This window comes from Topomyia yanbarensis, chromosome 3, assembly GCF_030247195.1.
Source record: "Topomyia yanbarensis strain Yona2022 chromosome 3, ASM3024719v1, whole genome shotgun sequence".
Classification (NCBI taxonomy): domain Eukaryota; kingdom Metazoa; phylum Arthropoda; class Insecta; order Diptera; family Culicidae; genus Topomyia; species Topomyia yanbarensis.
In genome coordinates, this window is record NC_080672.1 from 77,254,260 (window position 1) to 77,261,374 (window position 7,115).

Here is a 7,115-nt window from a genome sequence, read left to right on the forward strand (position 1 = left end):
GTTGAAAGTCCGCTGCAAACCAATGATGGCACCGTTAACTCCATAGCTAGTCCGGCGAAGAGGTAATCGGAGGAATATATTATTGCGAAGGGCACGAGAGCGAACGTTCATGTTTATCGCACTAAGAAGCTCGGGGCAGTTAAGAACATTATGCAAGTGAGCCATAACATAACTCCTACACCACACACACCCCTCCACCCTGCCTAACCATGCATCTGAGATGAGCAAATATAAAAATACGTTTTTCAACACACTAACCTTGCCGGTGTTCCACGAAACTGCTACTTGAGGAGCTAGATCATTTTCCTATACAATCTGTCCGAGTTTTTGACGGAAAGCCATCTGTAGTTCTTATTTTATGCGAAAATATCACTTCTCTTCACTTGGGGTTTCTTTTCGAAACACTCTTATTTTTCTTCTTCTCAATTTTATAGCTCATTTTCAAATGCACTTTAATCACACACCACTGCAAAAATACCCGCGAAACTATAATCGTTTACTAACAAAACTTCAAATTTTCTGCCACGGTGACCGAAGGAAACTGTGTGAAAACTCTCATTTATGCGTTTGAATTTTCACTTCGAATTCCATTTTTTCTCAATGTAAACAAGCGAGTCGGTGCTTAGCAACAAGCGTGCGTTACTGGCTTCCACATATCTTCACTTTAATTCGATCAAAATATCCGAAATCGTCATAGCTCGAGATAGGTCCCGCCGCACTTGCTATATATTGAGATCAATAAACAAACCATGACTTTCGTAACTTGGCAGCTAGTGAGGGTTGTTCCAAGGCAACAACCAACGAAAGGCAAACCAAACAATTCTGCGCTGTCCTGTTTCGATTCGATGGACACCGTTGGAAATAATGGGGGTTCCACACAACTGAACAATATTTCAGTGTTGATCGAACGAGTGATCAGTAGAAAGATTTCAAGCAAAAGAACTTAGATATTCTCAATATGAACCCCAAACAGCGTGATGCCTTTGCGACAATATAGCTGATATGCAGTTTAAATGTCAGTTGTTCATCGAAAAAAACTACGAGATCTTTGGCTCAATTCGCTCTGTTTATCATGGATTCAGTTAGACAGTATTCGAATAGAATTTGCGTTTTTTCCCTCGAGAACGTAATGACCGTGTATTTCTTGGGGTTTATAATCATTCGATTTCGCACCATTCCGCAAAGGTTACCAGTTGGCGTTGAAGGAAAACTGCATCATCAGTATTCCGGATTCTGTGGTATAACTTGAGGTCGTCAGCGGAAGACAACCGTGGTCCGTCTAATTTTGTTTGTTGACGTCGTTGAAATCAATGGCCCGAGATGGCTGCCTTGCGGAATGCCAGATGAAGCGAAGAACTCTTCGGAAACACAAATACCTATCTTGACTGCTAGACGACGATTACTGAGATACGATTGCATCCTACGAAGAATATTAGTACCAAAGCCTAGTCTATTCAACTTTGCCACTGCAGTAGCGTGATTAATCTTGTCAAAAGCAGCTGAAAGGTCCGTGTAGATAACGTCAGACATCGTCGCTGTTGTGCTATCTTATGACAAGCGCCATTTTGCACATTTCGAGAAAAACGATTTTTAAAGTTTGAGATTGAATATCATGAAACTTATAAATGGTAGAAACAATTCAGAGAAGACAATTGATGTTTCTACATATTATGTATTAATCTCTCAAATATTACGAAGATCGTTTGACTATGATGCGAGTTTTCACTAAAAATGTAAACAAAAGTCGCACTCACGCGTGTCATAGGTGTGTATTGATGAAAAAATTGGATGACATGTTATAATGGAAAATTTTCCATACAAATAAAGCATCAATTATTAACTTTTATTCATATCTTTGGTTTAATTTGGTCAATAAACAATCGGTAAGATGCATTTTGAAGGAAATGAGTCAGGGAATCTAAAAAAAATAGTTATTTTTGGTTACAGTGTTGCCAAATAGGCAATATTTTGAGTTTAAAGCTAACAGTGCGTTTTTCTCCCAATACATATATGTTTCTTTTGAAAATTATTATGCGATTGTGTTCCTAAGACATTTTTACACATAAAAGCAACTAAAACTTCATTATAACTTGAGCCAATCCCAAAATATAATGATTTGAAGCAAAAAACTCGCAATTTCTAATAATTTTTCTCCCAATATTTCAAAAACCAAGCAACATTTCAAAATTCCGGGAACGCCATCTTGTAGAGATTCGTTAGACGAGTAATGTGGCATATCTAACTCAGTTTACCGCAAAATGGCGTTTGTCATAAGATAGCACAACAGCGACGACATGGCATCTGTCATATGTGTTGTGAACGACAGAAGATTCGTAGATGTTGAACGTTTCGGCATAGATCCATGCTGAGTCTCGGAGATTAGGAACTGCGCTTAGCGTTGTAATACCACGGTAGTTGTCAGAAGAAGAAGATTTCCAGATTTCGGGAGATCCTCCGGTATCAGCCCTTTTTTGCAATTGTGACGTTAGCGCCAAGTGGAATATTTGCCAGGAAACAAATTTTTGTATTTCATGATGTTTTCAACAGCACGAATAATGTTTCAACTATCTGTTCTGTACAAAATGTGTACAATCCATCGTACATAATAACCAATTACTTTAATTTCCTCATTTTTGCGAAAACCTTGTGAATTTTAGCTAACGTATCTTTTGAAAAAAAAATAGCGATTTCATTTCACTATTTTTATGTAATTCTGACGGACATATACAAACCAATAGTGCCGGGTAAAACGTGTCGTGTATTATCAACCGTTTCAACTGAATTACCTGCAAATGATCATGAATTAATTAATTTATTTATTTATTTATTTATTTATTCTTATTTTTCATCTGACCTGTGTTGGTCTACATGAAATGTTTCTAGAATGGGAAAAGCCCATTTCAGGATATGCTTCAGAAGCAATCCTCAAATGGGCGTAAAAACCCATCATCTTTTCAAATTTTTCACAGTTGATTACAATGATTTTACACTACAATTAAACTTAATCACATAGTACACAGTATTGCAAGAACAAAAATTACAAATATTACAAAAATGGAATCTTAAAATCTAAGTCAACCTTCTTAGTCTATTTTTGAAAACATCACAAGATACAGAAAAGTCAAAATGGTCATAAACACTATTAAAAACATTACACATCGCCCTAATGGGTTCGTTCTGACCATACTCTGTGCGCTGAAATTCCAGTCTTATGAAGTTATGCGATCTGAGATTTCTAGGGGGCACATAGATATTTATTTGTGAGAGAATATCTGGAGCATCTATTTGACCAGTTAATATCTTCCCAACAAATACTGCTCTAAATGTGTTCCGCCTTTTCGCTAGGGTTTCCATATCGAGCAGACGACAGCGATCGATGTACGGTGGTAGCTCTGCTGGGTTACGCCATGGGAGAGTTCTAAGAGCAAAACGGAGGAATCTTGCCTGCACTGCTTCTATTCGGTTGATCCAAATGTTCGTATAAGGACACCAAATGGGTGCTGAAGTTTCCAGGACAGATCGAACTAGTGAGAAATAGAGTGCCCGTAAACAATATGGATCAGTGAATTCTTTGGCGATTCTTATAATGAAGCCGAGGTTTCTATTTGCCTGTGCTATAACATGAGAGTAATGATTTCTGAATGTCAGTTGTGAGTCCAGGAGTACTCCGAGGTCTCTGACAACAGTCATTCTCTCTAGCGATTCCCCTGAGATGGTGTAGCTCCAGAGTATTGGATTTTTTCTGCGAGTAAAAGATATTATGGAACATTTGGCCACGCTGAGAGCCAGTAAGTTGCGACTACACCAATTACAAAAAGCATCTAAGTGTCGCTGCAGTGCCACGCAATCTTCTATTGACCGCACAATGAGAAATAGTTTGAGATCATCAGCGTATATAAGTTTACACCCTGGAGGTATAACATAGCAAACGTCGTTGAAGAACAACGAAAAAAGCAACGGTCCTAGATTGCTCCCTTGAGGCACTCCCGACAAGTTAATGAAGCTGTATGACTCGCTATTTCCTAATTTTACAGATAGAGAACGATTTACGAGATATGATTTAAGCCACCCTGTGAAATTTGACGAAGCGCCCAGCCGCTTTATCTTTGCCAGTAGAAGAGAGTGATCTACACGATCGAATGCAGCCTTGAGATCCGTGTATACAGTATCAACCTGAGATCCAACTTCAATATTTTTAATACAGAGCGAAGTGAATTGGGCTAGATTAGTAGTTGTCGATCTGCCTGAAAAAAAGCCATGTTGATCCTTCGATATGTATGCTTTGGTCTCACGAAACAGCACGTTTCCTACTAAAATCTCAAATAACTTTGATCCAGCACAGAGTGAGGTTATGCCACGATAGTTCGCAATATTTTGCTTATCACCTTTTTTAAAAACGGGAAACATAACTGATTTTTTCCAACACACGGGAAACGCCGATTGCAATAGTGATTGATTGAAAATTAGCCTTAAAGGCGTACACAGTGCGCTTGCGCATCTTTTCAGTATAATGGAAGGAATACCATCTGGTCCTGCTGATGTTGAAGACTTTAGCTTTCTAATGGCAGTTAGAATGTCTTCGTCAGTAAATTGGATATTACCTACATTAATTACATCATGAGGGACATTCTGAAGCCAATATTCCACCTGAGTGGAGTTAGCCGAGTCCTTTTTAAACACACTCGAGAAATGTTGAGCGAATAGGTCACAGATGCCACTTGGAGTGCTTGATGTTTCACTTGCAAGGAACATACTGGAAGGAAGCCCATTTTCTTTGCGTTTTCCGTTAACGAAAGACCAAAACTGCTTTGGATTTTGTTTCAGGTTTGATTGGGTTTGTGCTACGTGTCTTGAATAGAGGAACCGATTATATGTCTTGTAACTGTTGCTAGCTTGAATAAACTCTCGTTTTGTAATGGGGTTTCGTCGGCTGGTGTAATGCCGAAGCGCAGGTGCTCGCAATCTTTTCAGCTTACGTAGCTGACGATTGGACCATGCCGGTTTTGGTCGGGGACGTGGTGCGGGAACTGTTATTCTGAATAGCTGTTTCAGGACCAGTGAAAGTTTTTCTACGGCAACATCTACATCGATCGCGGAATTTAACAAAGTCTCCCAATCAATTGCCTGTAGTGAACTTTGAAGCCTAGAGAAATCAGTCTTCGAAAAGTTGAACTCCCTGACATCCAGAATTTCGTCAAAAATAACCAACTGGGGACAAATCTGCGTTACTAGAAGAGGAGGATGATATGCGTCACAGGCAACTAATGGCTCAAGGGCTTCTGAAACGGCGCAGTTAATAGAAGCTTCTTCATTTACGAACAGGAGATCCAGGGTTCGAATTCGTCTGTTATTTACGGTACACATTTGCAGCATGTTCAATATAGACATTCCGTCCAATAAGGCAATACTCGCTCTCGAAAAGATAGATTCAGAAGGATCTGGAAAGGCATAACCGGAGGGTGTACTCTTCCAAAGAAGTCCTGGCTGATTATAGTCACCAAACAGTAGATGAGCCATGTTCGGTTGAATGGAAGTTGCGATGTCAAGTGCTGAGTCTATGTGCTTCTGAATAATATCTATATCACTTGCGGAATCAGGGGGAATGTATACTACGCCTACACAAATATTAGTATCGCGCCCGCGAATATCTACCCATAGTTGTTCGAGATCGTTACTATCCGTTTTATGTTTGGACGAGAGCCGGTTGGACACTGCAATAAGCACACCACCACCACGTTTTTTCCCTGCACTGTCTGGATCGCGATCTTTACAGTAAACCGTGTACCTGGGGCCGAATAACTGGATCGAATGGATTTGATCATTCAGCCACGTTTCGGTTAGAACAATGACATCATATTCGGCCTCTGAAACAGCGACGAACAACTCGTCAATTTTTGTGCGTAGTCCTCTCACGTTCTGGTAGTAGATACTAAGTTGTTCCTCCAGATAGTGTCCTGATGGTTGAGCGGTAGAAAGACGAGCGGCGATGGTGGTGGCGTCTGGCTGTAATAGGGGTGGATTTTCAGCGGGAGCAGCATCTGTATGTCCTACTTCGGAAGAACATATACATTCATTGCATTTACCTGTGTAAACAAAAGCAGGAACTTCAAATTGCTCTAATTGTTTTAGACTGCTGTTATCTGACCGGAGCATATCGTAGTCTCTGCTTTCAGATTTTGTTGTCAACATACAGGCGTCGGAGTTAAGCTGATCACGTCCGTTGGTAAGCTGCGATTGTAGATCTGACCGGGAAGGGTCGCTGCCAAGTTCCGTGGCAAGCAGATGGGCGTCGGTGATGGGTTCTAGCTGGTTGTGCCCATCGGCAAGCTGCAATTGTGGGTCTAATTTAAGGTGCGCAGTATCGTGAGTAGCTTCGGGAGGACATATACCCTCCTTAGCTTTACCTGACCGGGAAAGGTCGCTGCCATAGCATACAAGTTCCTTAGAAAACAGATGAACGTCGTTGATGGAATCAGGCTGATTGCATCCGTCAACAAGCTGCAATTGTGGATCTGGCCGGGAAAGGTCGCTGCCATAACATACAAGTTCCTTAGAAAACAGGTGAACGTCGTTGATGGAATCAGGCTGGTTGCCTCCATCGACAAGCTGCAGGTGAACGTAGTTGAAGGAATCGGGCTGATTGCACCCGTCGGTAAGATGCAATTGTGGATCTGGACAGATGATGTCGCCATCGTTGCTGCTTCGTTGTTCTAACCAAGATTCATTCTCCGATGGCGTCGCTGCCACAGAAGAAACATGGTTGCTGTGGTTGATTTGTCGTTTGACCGGAGGAATTATTTGACGAACAACGAAACCGGTTTCACGGTGTTGTGTTAGTTGCTAGGTGTTGTAGTCAATGATTTGACGTGACTGCCGAAGACGAGTTTGGTACAGTGGACACTCAGAGCTCCAGGAGGCATGATCTACTTGTATTTGGTCAGCATCAGTTCTCGCAGTATTGACATTGTGGCAGTTTATACACTTTCGGAAGTTTGAAACACATTCTTCAGACTTGTGTCCTTCGGCACAAATTGGACAGCATGGGGGCTTCGTGCATGCTTCAGCTTTATGGCCGTACTCAGAACACCGAAAGCAGCGAAACACGTTGACACATT